A 17,581-nucleotide genomic window follows, 5' to 3' on the forward strand; every position below is an offset into this window, starting at 1 on the left:
AGCAATCGTCTTTTTCAAGACCCGTAAAAGCTTCAGAGTTAACATTGGGGGATTTACTGATGTATTTTATATCAGAGAATAAAATGTGAAAATCTCTTCAGACTTTCCCATATCCACAGACCTTATTTCACACATCCAGCCAAAACACATTCAAAAAACACAACAACTTTGAGATGAGGGAAGCAGAGATGCTGAAATGCGAATGTTTTAGGACTCATTCCTGGGCTCTCTATTAACCACGATCTGATTCATCTGAAGGCTCATAATGATTGGTGCATGTAGGCACCGGCCTTGTTAGCAATTTGCTAATGCTTTCCCAATGTTGGGGATCAGGTTTGCCTGATGGTGGTGTATGAATATACTTTTTTTTTATAATTATATATTATTTTATCTCTGTATTTAATGGTACAGACTAATACTAATAGCAATGCAATGATGACAATAATGATACATTTTTATGACATTTACACAAAAACGTCATTCAACGTCAAGCGTGAAGCGTCTTTGAGTTCCCTGAAAAGCGCTCTTTAAATAAATGTATTATTATTATTATTATTATTACTATTATTATTCAGAGTCACAAAATGGTCAAGCATATATTTATGTAAAAATGAAAAATATACTTATTTTGACACAAAATTATAGAAACTCTCTGGCTCAATAATTGAGCAAACTAATTTTGATGGTATTGTAAATGAAATCCAATCCCTTATAAAAACTTGTGAACAGACAGGATAAAACCAAAGTATAAAGGTCTACAATAAAATAAAATAATTTTCGGGGGTTGAATTGTGATTCTCAAAATGTGTATTTTAAAATGCTATCTAATTGATGTAGCTATTAACTTACCTCACATGATTAATTGGTTCTAAGCTGTTGTTACACTGTATGACATTTTAGTGGGGTGGTTTTATGTAAATCATGTTATAAACGTCTAATAGTTATTATTTTTAGTTAAAAATAATAAAATAGCACATATTACATCCCAGTGTACTGTAAAAAGCTGAAATGGTAAAATGTGTTTGACTTTTAATTTTTGGGTGCTTGAAAACCCAATTATGTCTGTGACTCATATATATACTGTATATATATATATATGTTCGAAAAATAAATGTTTGGTAGTAAAGCAGTGAGGCTGTGTGTGTCGTAGTGAGAGCAGCATCCTGTGCACCGTCAGGCCGGGGCGGGGGGCTCCGGCACCGTCAGAGCAGGGGGGCTCGGCCGTTGTTGTGAATGAGGGCCAGCATGACGTCAGGAAGCCAATGTCAACAATGCAGCTCCTAGAGGAGAAAAGGCGTTTCATCCTAACACACACACACACACACACACACACTGGAGACCCTTCCACCACACACGGACTGATGCCTGCGGTCCACTAAAAGCAGCGGTTCTGCATGTCGGAGGGCTGCGGGAATAAAACAATGTGGACTCACTGTTATTTCTGAGGAATTGAACGCAGACGAGCAGGAAAAACGGGTAAGTGAGTCCCGGCGTTACCGAGATAATAAGCAGGCACCGGGCTTTACTACGCCGGGATAGAGCAGCCTATGGGAGCCGCTTGTCAGCCGTGGCTTTGCTTAATCTGTCTGCTCCTCACTTGTTTGTGTTGTCTGCTGTTGTGTTTCAGCACGGTGTGAGTGTTACTCAGGAGTGTGTGTGTACCCGCTGTGGCTCGGACACCGCGCTGGTGTTCTCGCAGGTTAGCAGGGATGTTGTGCTCGGCGGCGTGTTCAAGCTAGGTGTTGTGTTTAAATGTGTTTCCCTCTAAAACGTGTCGCCGTACGTCGGCAAAGTGCAGCTGCAACAAAGTGCTTTGTGGACTCTTGAGCTAAGTGTGTTGCTAACGACTTTTTTTATATATACATAAATATAATACAAAAAAAATCAGACATTTTAAAGAGGAAATATTGATAGCAGCCGAGGGAAAGTGTGGTTGTGGTGTCAGCGAGCGGCCAGCCGTGTTTGTGGTGTCATTAAGACAGACCGCACGCGATTGTTACATTCACAAGGAAGTTGTCGGTCTTTATATTACTCCGCTTATCATTTTTAGCTAACTATATGTCACTTATGTCATAAATAACACAACAGATATTGGCTGAAATCTTACAAAAGGGGGCACATGTTTTGCACGAGAGACAAATGCCACAACCGGGGCTCGCGCTGCTGTCACGCTGGGGGAGGAAGGGGCTGCAGAGGGACAAAGGAGGCAGCCTCCCACCCCCTTATTCCCGCCCTCAGCCGCTCCACAGCCGCTCAGTAAACACCCACCGCGGAATAACGCAGATTCCTGCATGGATGGACTATATCTTTGTGTGTGACTCTGAGAATATACGTGACAAAATGCCACTGCCGTTACCCAAATGACAGTTTGCCACCTTAAAGGTCTAAAATTAAGAAGATACATTTCAAAAATCGAGGTTTTTCACTGTAGCTCACACAGAAGAGACCTACCCTTTTAGTTTAGTTTTACCTGGCTACTATATGGTATATTATTTTATTATTTTTATCTATTATTATTTCTGCTATTTAGAGTATTATTTATTTATTTATTTATTATGTATATTATATTTTTTTCTTTTTATCTGTAGCCTAGATTTTAACCTGCCTCTGGTGTTTCATTACTTTTGGTAGTTTTCCCCAGTTCCCATTTTAAATGAGTATTTTTTATTTTTAGTTCTTTTATTTTACCCATGTGCCTGTGTACTGAAATATTTGATATCATATTAACACCCGTTTCTTTAAATGTAGGCATTATCCTCAGTTATTGTGTTATCTTATGACTGGAGGTAGTGGCTGATTGTGTGACTTCTTTGAAACCTCAGCAAATTGGCTTGATTTCTGTCAAAAACATGGGAAGACATGAGCAACAAAGGAAGAGATGACCCCAAAATTAGCAAGAAAATATCAAAACATACGAGGAAAATATCTAAAATTGGTGGTAAAATGCACAAACAAAGCCAAACAACTTGGATTTGGAAAAAGTGCTCAATCCTTTAAAACCTGGAGCCGTAATGCTTTTCTTGTGCTGCTTTCAGATGCCTTTTACAAGCATTTTAACCTTTGAACTTTGAGCTAATTGATTTGAGTAAAAAGTCAATGAGGCACTTGGGAAGAAATATTCCTGGAATTACATGAAATTAGCAGATTCAGAAGATGCTTTTTTCTTCAAAAATGTGTTTATGATTAAAATGATTACATATTTAAAATTATATTACATGTTTTTTTTTTTTTATATACATTTTTAACCCTTTTTTTCTCCTTATTTTTTCTTTTTGTGTGCATGTGTGTTTGTTGGTTTCTTTTTGGTCATTTTTAGTAATTTCTAGGTAATTTTTGTGTACTTTTTACTAATTTCTTGCTCATCTTTTGATCATTCCTTCTTTAATGGCTCATTGCCTTCTCGTGTTTTTTAAGAACTCAAGCCAATTTGCACATTTCAAAGGGTTAAAATATTTAAATAATTTTGTAACATCATTTAATTATGATAATTCTAGTTTTTCTCATCTTTTTCTTTTTTTCCCCTCAACATTTTCCCTTCCTTTTTTTAAATATTTTTTTTAATATCTCAGTCTACTAGTTTCTTGCAATTTGTGGATCATTTCTTGCCGTGTTGCACATTGCTCTTTTGGGATTTTATTCCTTTATTGAAATTTGATCTGTTTTTTAGGTGTCTTTTTGTGTATGTATTGAAGATTACTTTTGTTCTCCCTTAACCTTAAATTAATACAAATTTGAACGCAAGAAGACTGATGATGAATTTAAGTATGTTGATATAAAGATAAATTTGATAAAATAACAACAACAACAACAATATTTTGTATTAATTGAGATATGTTTGTTTGGCCTCAGCGTCATTGTTTTTCTTTTCCTACATACTTCCATGTGTTTCATATGTACTTTATTGAATTGCTGATTGTCAATTGTTTTACCACCCTGAGTGGTTCAGATGGTTAACCACACTGCCACCACAGAGCTTATATTGCTGTGCATAATGAATAAATATAGGTGTGGTTTCATCCTTTAAGATTAAAGATGAAAGATGGGATGAAAAAGATGAAAAGGTCCAAGCAGGATCGAAACGTTGACTTCACTGAAATTGTGTGGCATGGGGTGAGTGTGCAGGCGTCACTTTTTTCCTCAATGCATGTTTTTTTAAATAAAATGCACACATTTCCTTAGATTTCAAAGGGTTTAATATTTATGAATGGCATCTAAAAGCAGCGCAAAAAAAAGTGACATCGCCCCAGGTTTCAGAGGGTTAAACATGGCTTTATTGTGAACAGTTTGTTATCCTTCCTCCAGAGCCACTCTCTCCTCTTCTCCCCTGATGTGAAACAGCAGCATCAGAGTTGCCCCACAGTTGATCTGAATGGAGCACATGAGAGGTGACTGAGGCCAATGAAATATTTACCACCACCGCTTCCAGACAGTCATCTTGAGCAAAGAGTACTGATACAGCTCTCTTGCTTTGCTGTGGATATTGCCTGCTTATTTAACCATAACACACAGAGAAAGAAAGAGATCATGTACAGAATTATTGAAGTAACGCTCAACTGATTTTTAACATCAAGATCAGTTGTCGTCTCATGGAGGGACACTTGGCCATCTTGTGAACACAGTTAATGTCTTGTATGGGTCATTAAATACCATCGCCTTGTCACATGGCGCACAGGATAGCATCCCTATAGCCCTTCTCTATGCCACCTTTACATTTTTACATGGAGCCAAACAATGGCGACATCATTTACAAAGCCCATTATCACAAATCACAATTTGCCTCAGAGGGCTTTACAGCATACGACATCCCTCTGTCCTTAGACCCTTACATCGACAAAGGACCCCCCCCCCCAAAAAAAAAACAAAAACCTGATCAAATATAACTCTGAGGTTCCTTACAGTAGTGCTGAGGGCCAAGGCAATGCCATCTACATTACCCTGTGGTTCGTCTTGTTTTCCGTTCTAAGTTTTACAGTTTAAACGGGGCTCAGCGTTGGGTGGCAGCAGCATTCACGTTGTATATCAAAAAAGCTTATGGTGCAAACAACAGATCGCAAATGGACAACAACACTTTTTGCTTCTGCTAGATGTCAAACAAAAGCCAGTGAAATTTCTAGCTATTTATATATCATTTAATCTCAGTGTAAAGTCTTGCTGTGGATAGGTTTACAGTGGGGTTAGTTCAAAGCCGGTTGCATCTTAACATGCTAAAGGCTGCCTTTGGCGTCGATATTACACACGGAGGGGCGTGACAAATTATCTATAATATTATCTATAACTGATGACCTGATAATGGGAACAAGCTTGATAGAAGATTATGGGAGGTGTATGGTCAAACATTTTGGACCCATACTAGGAGCTACATACCATAAAGTCTTGGCCTCTGCTGCACATATTTCTATGTTTTGGGTTTTTTTCTCTTGCAATACTTACCATAACTGTTGGAGTGCTCCTCATAGCAAAGCAATGTCAAGAATTACAAAGTAAAAGCACACACCTGAACAATACGTCAGTCATTCTTGGTGCTGCCACCTAATGACTCCAGAGAGAGCATAAAAAAATGCACATGTGGCTTCTAATGGATCATTGTAATTAAATATTATGTAATTACTTTGACATATTTTGTGTATTTAGTTGTCTTTTTGGCCTGTATTTGGGCCAAAGAGGCAGCTAATGGTGTCCAAATTTTAGTTCAGCCTACTCAGATCAATGTGCACGGCAATCTACTCATTTCATTTTTGGGAGCTGTTCCGGTTCCCTTCAGGAAGGACCCAAAAGTTACTACAATCATTAGGAATCCTATTGAAAACTGAATACATCAATTTTAATATCCTTATTGTTCAAGATGAAGTTTTGTCCAGATAACTGACGTTGAAAGACCATTGGTGTCATTAGGAATCCTCCTCTGGGGACCATGAATATCCGTTGCAAGTTTCACAGCAGCTGGTCAGTTCTGGTTGAGATTTCTCACTCTGGAATAAAGTGTTGGATGTACTGAGGGACTGTGGTGCAAAGAGGAAGATTTTATTTTTAGGAGTCAGAAGAGAAATGTTACTCCAAGAATCTACTCAAGTACAGAGATGCTTTTGTGTGCTTTCATTTCGTGATTGATTTAAAGTGACAAGAGTTGTTTTTTAGTGTATGGATGTATGATGCGTTTGTGTGGGCAGAGTGCCATTTTTGTCATTCTGTGTGTGTGTGTGTTTGTGTGTGTGTGTACCGTCTGTCTGTGGACGATCTTTGCTGAATGAAAGGACAGTCTGTGGTTTGCATCCTGTGAGGAGTGTGAAATGTGTTTTCTGCGGTCTGTGCGGAGGCGGTCAGTCCCGAAAATAACTGCTTTTCAATCTACTGTGTTCATGTAACACATGAAGAGTAAGTCATTTATGAAATGAATAAAGTCTGGCCTGCTGGTGAGCTGAGACATTAATAGGGGTGTAAATCACAAGTTTCATCATGATACGATATTAGAGTCATTATTTAGACAATGATATGATATTTGCTGATTCCTCAGAGTTTCAGTTCAGGGGATTGTGTTTTGAATGTTTTGCATCTTTTGCCTGGTACTACTGAGACATAGATGTCTCATGGGGATTTCAAACTAAAGGCGTATATTAAGATGACGATGAGTATCGTTGGGCCTCATGCAAGAAACGAGATAAAAGCAACTTATTTTTGTTTGTATCCGGGATTTGTTTTTATTTTGATAGTACCCACTGATTTTTTGGATTCATCAATGTTTTTATTTATTTTTGCTTTTCTCTTAGGGAAGAGATAATTTGACGAGTGGTCCAGAGCACTCATACCAAGATGAGAGAAAAACATTGCATCTTTACAAACAGGAAGCGGGGGGAATTTGCCTTTTCAGTTTACTTTTGATAGTTTAAAAACTAACTTAAATTTCTATATTTTGTTTCAGCAACACACCAGCTTTAGTTTTTCCACATTTCCAGAACAGAAGGGATTTTAGAGCTGTGACGGATTCGGGAGATGTGCTCTCTGACCCTGTAAAGACATCTTGATCTGTTGATGCACAGCTGTGTAAAAAAAACAAACAAACAAACAATAGAATTTTAGAATTCAGCCATATTAATATTATGATTTTACCTCTGCTTTTCTTCCTGTGTGAATTCAAGATGTATGCAGGGAAAATGGTCCCCTGCAGAAAAAAATAATATTAAAAATATTTAATATATATATTATATATCACATGTTGAAAGTTTATGCCATAGTGTATATTTAATCAATTAATTTGATGCACTGATTTAATTTCACCATCTGCTTCTGTCTGCACCCATGTGCCATGTTTCTAAATGCATGGACTGCACATGCCAGCAAGTGCTCCAGCTGCATAAGTGTGGAACACTGTGCAGATTGAACAGATCTGCTGGTGGATCTGCTGTTCACCCTGCTGTCTGGGTCCAACCTGGTGTCTATCAAGGATTTAAAGGGATAATTTCGATCTTTTGAGGTGGGGTTGTATGAGGTACTGAACCATAGTCAGTTGGCAGGTTTCAGTCTCAGATTTGCGCAAAACTTCAGCGATATTTTCAAAATGTTAAAAAAACATAATTGCAAGAGGACTGCGTGTCCTTTGAGTGATGTTCTGCGACTTCTTTTCTGGAGATAACATTCCAAAAAGCATGGGGATGGATGTTCAAAACATTAGCAGTTTTTTTTCTATTGCAGCCACCACACTAGCCGTCATTATTTCCAATCCAAGGCCACATAGGTGTGTTATGGAGCCATAATGGAAAGAAAAGCCCCTTATATGTGGGAGTGGCTTCATATAAGGGATTTCTAGGAGGTGATAGTCCACGATTTCACAGAGGAATTGTGGATTCAAGACTTCCATATGATCCGTTTAACTTTTGAAGAGTTATGTGATGCAGTTACACCTCTTGTAGCTCCTGCTGCATAATGAGGGAACTGGTTCCTACCATAGACTGTATATAAAGATGGACACATGATAGCTCCCCCAAAGTGAGGTTAGTCAATCTGGATCGCCCCCTGGTGTCTGACTGAAGTACAGGTCCTAAGACCCGCCCCGTTAGTAAATGGTCATAGGCCAAACTAAAAACTCAAAGTACACGCCAGATGAACTTTTCCCAAAGATGGTTTCTGTCTCTGAAGGTAGTTCTCATCACACTGATGTTTGTTCAAGTGTTTGTTTTCATGATCAGTTTGGTTTTAATGAGTTATTAAATTATATAATCAGCTTTTCTGCCATGATTGACAGCTGTGACAGCCAGTCCGTGCGCTCACATTCAATGGAACTGCTCTCAAGTGGTCGGACGGGTGTTTGGGCGGGATCTCCGCAACTGCGGATATCGCTACTGTGCAAATACAGGGCTCCCAATAACATCACCCTCGCAAGATAGCAATGCTCGTATCCGGGACATTTTAACCTCATTCAGCATAGCGGGGGTAAGCGAGTTTGCATCATCCATCTTTATTTACAGTCTGTGGTTCCTACTGACAAGCACATAGCCATAGCATCATGTGACCTAGAAAAGCCAAAAAATTGTTTCCTTTGCAGTTTGGCGAAATGTAGCTTTTTCAAATCGCCTGAAATACTGCCTCGTGTGAGTGTAAAAACATTTTGGCAACAAATCTTTTTTTTTTCTAAATTAACATGTTTTCATCAGGTGGAATTTCTATTCACAATTTCAGTTTGCGCAATTTGACGGTTGATGGAAACCAGCCTAGTGTGTTACATAAAGATAGTAGCTGGTAGGTCCCCAGTTTAGAGAAGCAGACAGGAGCACCGACTTGGAAGCTAAGCAATGTACTACTGTTGATGGGAGCAGAGGAAAACTATCTAAAACACCTAAAAATATCAGTATCAGTTCACGTGTATCCCATATTGAGAATATTTTTACCGCTTTACCCTGCGATCATGCAGCTCTTTTTTAAAGTGGAAGCTGTAGTGGCTTAAGTCCTCCAGCTATTCTGTATCTTGTTAAAGCCACCAGACTCCACTGGAATAAAAGAAAGAATGGAACACAGGAGCTGCTATCTGTTAGATAGTTTGTATAATTGTGGGACTTTTGTGAATCCAAAAAAACAAACAAACAACAAAAAAACAAAGGCGAAAGGCTAAAGTCACAAATTAACACAAACTAACTAACTGATGGAGTCAGCAGTAGAGCAGCAGCTCCCGTGCTCAGTGATGTTAAATCTCTGTTTTTCTCAGTCTGGCTTTGAAGAGGGCGATGTACCAGCTACAGCACTGTCTGAAGGCAAAGTAAAGCAGGGAGCGTATGCTTAAACTGATATTGATTTTTAGGTGGCTAAAATATGTTTTGCTGCTGACTCTTTTACAGCAGTATATTGCTTAGCTTCTGTGGAGCAGGTACCTCATCCAAGACCACTTCAAATGATCTGTCAGTAACACGTATGTGCAGATTGTTCACAGCTTGATCGTGATTTCAGTCCCACTTCCATAGGATTGCAGGATACAATTGGAACGTCACTGGTATTGGCTGATATTGTCTGTGGTATGCATTATGATGCCAGTTGGTAAAAAAAAAGAAAAAGTTTGTATGTTTTTTTGTCATGAAATAGAATAAGTAGACAAAATTTGAAGAAATAGAAAAAAAATATATATTTTTTTTGAGGGTGCACTTTTGGTATATTACCTTAAAGCAAAACCATACCAATGAGAAAAGAGAGTTATGGTTTAAAATACTTTTGGAAAATATTCAAAAACCTTAAAGATTAAAATTCATATAATTTGAAATAGGAAAAAAAATGAAAAAAGTACCTCTTGTCATAAGTTTGTGTGTCTGACTGTTACCTTCACAGTGGAACGGCCCAGAGAAAAATGTTAATGAGAGTAAGCATTTTTCAGCAAACTGTAAAGAATTTTAAGAAATAGAAATTAAACTTTACTCATCTGTTATTTGGAATCCTTTCTTTCCGATTGTAAAATGACAGAAAAAAACATTTACAGACTATCACCACCAAAGTGGATACGTTGGTATTTGTATCTGTTTTCGGCCAGATGAGTTGTTATATATCTGCATATTGGATATGGGCAAAAAAATCCAACATCGTGCATCCCTAAACTCTTCCTGTTTTTTGTCTGCGAAAGCACAACTGAGGGTTAGTCATGAACATGGAAGTAGGAATCTGAGGAACGTGGAGAGTAGAATGAGGAGCATGCTTGGAGCTTACAATATTTTCACACCTTTGCACACCTCATAAATCACTGTTTGAAGCAGCAGTTACAGTCAGATTGCCAGTTTTGCACCATGTGTTGTAAACCGAGACACAGATGAACCTAACTTTTGCAGACTACCTGAATATGCACGTCTGAAAGGGTTTGTAACCTTTACAGTAAGTTAGGTAACCTGTGTAACACCCGATGAAGATAAATAGATTAAGACATACAGTGAGAGTGAGAATGACGTCATTTGTTGGCTTGGCATATCTTCAGTCTAACAAAGAAGCTTTACTGTGAGTCATCACCTTCACTCTTCCCATCTTTTCTGTCAAAATACCTAAAATCTGTAAAAACAGTCATATAAAGTGATGCCACTGTGTTTTATAAGGGGTTAAACACAGCTAGCACTCAGTGTAACTCCATCTATTTTCATCCCCACTACATCATGTGAGGACATACTCCCTAAGGGGTGTGTGTGTGTGTGTGTGTGTGTGTGTGTGTGTGTGTGTGCTTACTCACATGACTATACTATGTGTTTGCTGTATGCTTATATGTTCCCTATATTAACATTCTTCTGTGTGCATACACACGTGTGCTCAGTCAGAAGCAGTTAGTGGTGTTTCAGGATGTTCAGCACCTTGAAAATGGGCCTCCCACCCAGTGTGTGACAAACACACACACACACACACACATACACACACACGCTACAGCAGGAGCACAGTGAAGTCATGTCAAGTGAAGCACAAGACAGAGCTGATTTTAGTGAAGTGTCTGTCAAGGGGCCTCACTGTACTCTGCTGCTCCACATTCTTCTCTTCACAGACAAAATATAACAGCACAGTTGGGCTGGGCGATATGGCTTTAAAATAATATCACAATATTATAAGGCTGTATTGCTATACAAATGTCCTCTCAACAAATGTCAACTACTTAAATGCAAAATTATTGAATGAAATGCAGTTACATTAAAGTTAAAATACTGTCATATAATAATGTTGAATACACTACTGTTATATAATATATATAATAATAATAATATAATATATAATAACATTTAATAAATACTCTTATAAGTATCTTAAAGTACTTTTATAGTGATTTTTTAAAAAGTGTTGTTATAATTTAATAAATAAGAGAGGGAACCATGATGCTTTTAATTTGAAGGACCTGGTTAGTCTCAGGCAGGAAGTGTTGATGTTTTTGTTGTGGACTTGAAGCTTTTGGTTAACAGTTGGATGTTAGCAATAGCTAACGTTGGCAATAATGTTAATGTTAGCAATAGCTAACATCCAACTGTTAACCAAAATACCGTTAAACCTGATGGTGTATTTTTTGTAAGCCGGAAACAAACTAAAAGCTCTTCAGTTCATATATTAATAGTATTTGCAAATCAAAGTATGGTGGCAAAATGTAACTAATTTGTCACGGTCTGGGGCTCTGCAAAAGCCCTGCTTGTGTGTGTGTGTGTGTGTGTGAGGCAGAGAGCTATTGAAGAGAGCAAGAGAACCCAAACGCTGGTGACTTTAAAAAAAAACGTGACGATTTATACCTGATGTTCGCGATAAAGTCATTTTATGTATTGCATGTGGAACAAGCTGCAATACATATTCAACATATATTCGATGTATCAGCCACACCAACAGCACAGCCTGGCTTCCTCCACAATGTAGTTATTAGAAATAAATAAGGCTTTGTAAAAACTTCATTTTATTGAGTTTTTTTTTAAAAGAAAAACAAAGAAATTAACAAAATGGTAAATTGACTTGATTTTTCTAGATTTCTACTATACCAGGTGCCACATCCCTAACAGTCACACAGAGACTCACACCGATGCACAGCCATCGGGGACAATTTGGGTTGAAGTATCTTGCCCAGGCTAAAAGAGAATCGACCTGGCAATCTTTTAATTAATAGACGACCCGCTCTACCTTCTACATTCAGCCTGAGGACTGCCACTAAAACAAAGCTGAGGCCTCCTTTCATTGGGAGTGTGTCAAAGACAACATAAATGAGCCCTTAGTAAAGCCCCTGGGAGTTTTTTTTAATGTGACACAGATTTGAAGTACAGGTAGATTTATCAACAGTAACTTTACAGCAATCAGACCATGAATTATCAAGCGAAATAATTAATGAATGAAAACACTATTTCAAAAAAAGATGAGAGAAAGAAGACAATCAAGTGTCCTCAGCATAGTGGTGACATGTTGTCAGGATCAGGTCTGTTTGAAAGTTCATGCAGGGATTTCTGAAAATGGACATTGATAAAGACAACAGGTGAACATGAAGGATATTCTGAGTCTTGAGGTTTGTCAGATTTAAAGTGACAGCATGGCAGAGGCATTGAGTGACTGACGCTGGATCAGTGTGGAGTGTGGAGACTCTGTCATGCCTTACAGTGACCACCAGGGAGCAGATGGACTAACCCTGGCTGACTGACTGACTGACTGACTGACTGACTGAATGAATGAAGTAATGTCTTCATTGTGAGCTTAACATCACAGCATGTATAGAAATGCAGAATGAAAAACAAGGAATTTGGTTGATGGAGTTGGAACATCTTCCTATTTGTAAGACTGCATCTCCATGGCAGCATGTTTGCTTCAGTGTGATGACAGCTGGTTGAGGTCTTCTTCACTGCTGTTGTCTGTCTGAGAGACTGTTTGTGTAAAACCGATACATAATTCACACAAACAGCACTCTGTGTGTGTGTGTGTGTGTGTGTGTGTGTGTGTGTGTGTGTGTGTGTGTGTGTGTGTGTATGTGCAGGTGAGAGGAACTGATCAAGGGCAGCCTGACCATGTGTGTGTGTGTGTGTGTGTGTGTGTGTGTGTGCGTCTGTGAAGGTGATGAGTACAGACTGTCCCATGAGGCGCAGCACGGCTCGAGGGCAGACAGAGGAAACTAGACTCAGAATGTCTGATGGATTTCTTTCTCTATCGCTCTCTTTTCCTTCCTCTCTTATTGTCCATATCCCCCTCTCTTTCTATCTTTCTCTCTACCTCTCTCTCTCGCTAAATTCTTTCTACTCTGTACACTCACTCTCTTAACACGTCTATTTTTATCACCTTTGCCTCAGCAGTCTGTCATGCTGGAGGATGTGTGTGCAGTTGGTGTGAAGCAGGGCTTTCTGTCTCGTCCTCTCGGCACTATTCTTTTGTGTTTTTTTTGGTTATCACCCGAGGCTGAGATCACTTTATGATTCATTGATTAGGCTGTGAACTGATCAGTTATGGATTCTTAGTCATTAACAAATAAATGTTCTGCACACTAAAGACACAATGTGGTTTTGAAACTACACTTTGTTTCTTATTGATGATACAGTGCATGGTATTTATAGAGGATTTTGATTGAAATGTTTTTTGCTGCGTCTCACTTCTCTGGCGTAAAGTAAAGAATATGAAGATGTTACATATGTAGAGTTAAAATACAGGGTTTCCCACGTAATCATTTCATTGTTGTTTGATTTGCCGCCACAAATACTTTTTCTATTTTTTGGGCTGGACTGTTCTTTAGAAGTGCTCTTGAAATATATATATACCAATATCATATTCAGTTACTCATTGTACCACATTCCTGGACCACTGAGCGTACTCTGGGCACAGATGGAGCAGCTGAACATCATTGAAAGTAAAACTTAACCGTTTATTCTGCTGGGTTTAAAAGTTTGTATTCTCTCATAGTAGAGGAAATATAAATCTTTAAAAATAATTATCTCTGAATATAGGAGGATATCTCATAATTTGTAATTTTTAGGCACAGTGGCGAAATAAATGCTAGCATCAGCTTGCTAACATGCTCACAATGGCAACATGCAGATGCTTAACCATATTTACCATTTTATTTAGCGCATTAGCACACTAGCATCTTCTAATTTGCACTGAACACCAATGTCATATGTAGACATGAATGGCATTGACCAAGTGGCAATATTTGATGTTGGGATGGGAATGTGTTGTTTTAACGTATATCAGAGTCAACTTGATCTGAAATTCCACTATAGTGCTGTGAACAAGATTTATAATCAAATGACTTCAGTGGGGACGCTTCTTGAATGAGTCTGAATTGTCTTTAGGCACCAAAGCATATTTTAATTTTGCCACCATTCATGGCTGAATTCCTCTAACTGCTGCCACAGACATAGACAATGGATTCTGTAATCACTTGGATGTAGTGTTTTTGCATGACAGTGGCCGTGCATGTAGACTAATTTCACTGCTTTCACACAAATAATTGACACATTATGCCTCACTCATTGTCTCATTAGTCCTTGAACCAATGTGCAGCTGCATATTCTCCAACATTTCTTTTGGTTTGAAATTGACATGGTTTGTACATAGAAAAGAATACACAGCTGCCTTTTTTGTACTATTTTGTATTCAATATTTCATAGATCCATCTGTTCACACCTTGCAACAATAAAAAGTGTCACCAGCAGCAAATTTGTCATGGCAGAAAACCATTTTCTAATCCCAGTGCGTGAGATGGCGTTCCTGACACTAGAGCGCTTCATGGAGCGCCAAGCCGCTGCCATGAATTTGTGTCTTGGAACAGATTTGAACAGCCATTGTTTGGACTTCTGTGAGACACACTGAGAATTCTTGATGAGGAGACAATCTGTACATGAGAACAATGTTTGTATCCTCACAGTGCAGAGGACGTTACTGTAATTAGGTGATGATATGTGAAATTTTAACAGTTTATTACTATTGAACCAAAAATCCAAACCAAATTACCAACAACAAAGAATGGAGACATGTCTCTCTGTTCTCACTGCTGAGGGTGTTGTTGGCATTTCTGGTTTATCTGGTGCATAACCTTGCCACAGATCTGGCAACCCATCTGGCATGGCCGGCGGTGATTGGTGTAGACAGGGGGGCAGATGGTGAGATGATGGTCAGCTGTTTTGGGCACTGCTTAAATCCACATATGCCATGTAGGGGTTGCTAAAGTAAAGCTAAATCTGTTATTGAGCTTATAGAGTGTCCCATCAGAGTGTCTGAGGGACGCAGCTCATGAGGAATGAAAGTAGAATTAATGAAGTCAGTGATACCATTCTTTAGCTGCATACTGCTGCCTTAAACCTGCTCTGTGCTTTTGTTACAGCCATGAACTCATCTCTTTTGTTGAGCTGTGGCCTTTAACATGTGATTTTTCAAGGCTTATGGGAAATTGTGTTTGTTAAAGCTGAAAACAAAAAATATTAAATAAAAAAATAAAAACCCTTAGGGAATGTTTGGTGCGTTGGCATGCTTTTCATTCTTCATTTTGATCATTTTGGTTTTGTTCATGCATATGGCATACATTTTGGAGATTGTGTATTTTTGTTTAATCTTGGAATTTCCAGCTCAGCTCCTACAATAAGTCTAAAATACACTCTGGAAACGAAATTGTTACATTCAGACTGTTAAGAGCAAAAAAAACAACCCCAAAAAATGCACCATCGAAACCCATTAAAACTGCAATTTTTGATCCCACAGCCATCATAAAAACATGCATTGTATTGCTTTTGCCTTGGAATTTGTCATTTTACTAGTTTCTACCTGATGATGTCATTTTTTAACCATATTTGGCATATGGAGAAAATACATGCTATTTCCACTGGGTGCAGTGTCACAAACAATGTTGCTGCAAATTACTGACATATCCCATGATGTGATGATAATAGTAATAATAATAATAACAATAATAATAAATCTATTCTAGATTTTGGTTACTTTGCATGTAGTAATGTAGTAATGTAGTAATTTAATTTAAAAACATAGTGGCATCATGACAAAAAGGATTAAATTCTGGAAATTGCTGAATATTTGATATTTACGATTAGGACTGATCTTGGTTAAAAAAATGAACTCAGTGAAAGTGGAAAATAATGTTAATGTCATATTTTGATTTTGAAAAGCACATTTTGTGCACAGAGTAATACGAGTGTATGTAATATTAAAACAGGCCCTAACCTAAAGCAGCATTTTGGTAGACAGAGTACTTAGACTGGAAGGGTCTGTTCAAAACAGTACAGAACCCTAACTGCAGGCCGAAAAATCAGTATTTACTTTGACATCTGTTTCATGTCACCTTTAGTGTTATTTCTATACTTTTTCTTCTCAATGAAAGCCATTTTTGTCTGATAACTCAGCAGCCTGAATGTGTGATGTAATCCTTTTTTGTCAAATGACCAAGTAGCTGCAGCAGCTCTGGTGAATGAGGTTTACTCTTGAAATGTGTACAGACTCGCGCTCAACACCCACTGACTAAGTGAAGCCATTGAACCTGAAGGGACACGAGGGAGGGAGCGGACGGCATTACTTCACCTCCATCTCTGCTGCTCTGCTGCTCTGTAGGGCTGATCCAGGGAGGACGACAATGAGCTGCGCATCAATACTTGACAGTTTGTCGTTGCCCACGCAATCGAGGCACACACACACCCTGAGTTTGTGATGGGGCATCATGTGTTGTGCTTTGAGGGTTACTGATCTTAACCAAGCGAACAAAAACACACATAATCCTTGGCTTTCTTTTGAGCACACAACCAATCAGCTGCGTCTGCCACTGTAGAGGAACCAGCTACACACATTCAGTAATTCATTTTATTCAGACTGATGCGGAATTTCAACATTTGAGCTTTCAACATTTATCACATTTGTGGGAGTGAGCTCCAAACTTCTGCTTTCAAGCTTAAAGGGAGAGAGTTTTTAACTGTTAAAGCATTGATTTTATGTCCCCCCCGATTCAAATCTTGTGTTGTGAGTTGAATTATTAGCCATTTTTTTCACCACAGGGTATTTAGAAATCCCAAAGGTATGTTTTTCAATACCATAAATACAGGTGCAGCTCTCTGTAATAAACTCATTGTATGTAGTGCACAGCATACCAGAGCTCAGTCTGCGGTCTCTACTGGTGGAAGAGGCAGCTGAGCTGATAGACACAGCAACACCTAGTGGTGGAGGGAGTTACAGGACTGTGAACAGCTGGTGGCCAGCAGGCAGAGAGAGACTGTGGGGAATAGCGGCATGTTTTTACATTTAACTTGCGGAATTAAGGATTTATTTGGACCAAACCAGAGCTGTTGATTGCTGGAACAGTGGACTTACTAGATTACTATCAAGAATAACAAAGACAGTTTTGGTAAGTTTTGTTTTGTTTCTGCAGAGTTTGAATGAAGTGTGTTTTATGATGAATTAACAGGTCAACTTTGCCTCATCAGTCTTCTGTGACTGAGAGAAAGTTGAATTCAAAACAGGTGTATTTATATCTTTAATTAGAAAAAAAGTATTGAGAATATTATTTTTCTTTAATGTTCTTAATGATTATACTAATAATAATAGTTAATGTTCTGTATCAGTCCAGTGGCCTGTGTTTTTGTATGCTCAACCAGCAATACCAAGAATGGCGAGGTGGGGTCGATGCTACACCGTATGT

General features: G+C 38.4%; 1 protein-coding gene across 1 annotated transcript in view; it reads left to right on the forward strand.

Moving 5' to 3' along the window:
• Positions 1–1,225: 1,225 nt before the first annotated feature.
• LOC121954026 (BACH transcriptional regulator 2a) overlaps positions 1,226–17,581 on the forward strand; it is a 55,473-nt gene continuing 39,117 nt past the window's right edge. The window contains exon 1 of the mRNA XM_088087418.1: positions 1,226–1,476. The gene's annotated coding sequence lies outside the window, so the exon portion shown is untranslated. The remainder of the gene's footprint in view (positions 1,477–17,581) is intronic.

The sequence above is a fragment of the Plectropomus leopardus genome, chromosome 14 (genome assembly GCF_026936395.1).
Source record: "Plectropomus leopardus strain MGB_pleo_1.0 chromosome 14, ASM2693639v1, whole genome shotgun sequence".
In the NCBI taxonomy this organism is placed as follows: domain Eukaryota; kingdom Metazoa; phylum Chordata; class Actinopteri; order Perciformes; family Serranidae; genus Plectropomus; species Plectropomus leopardus.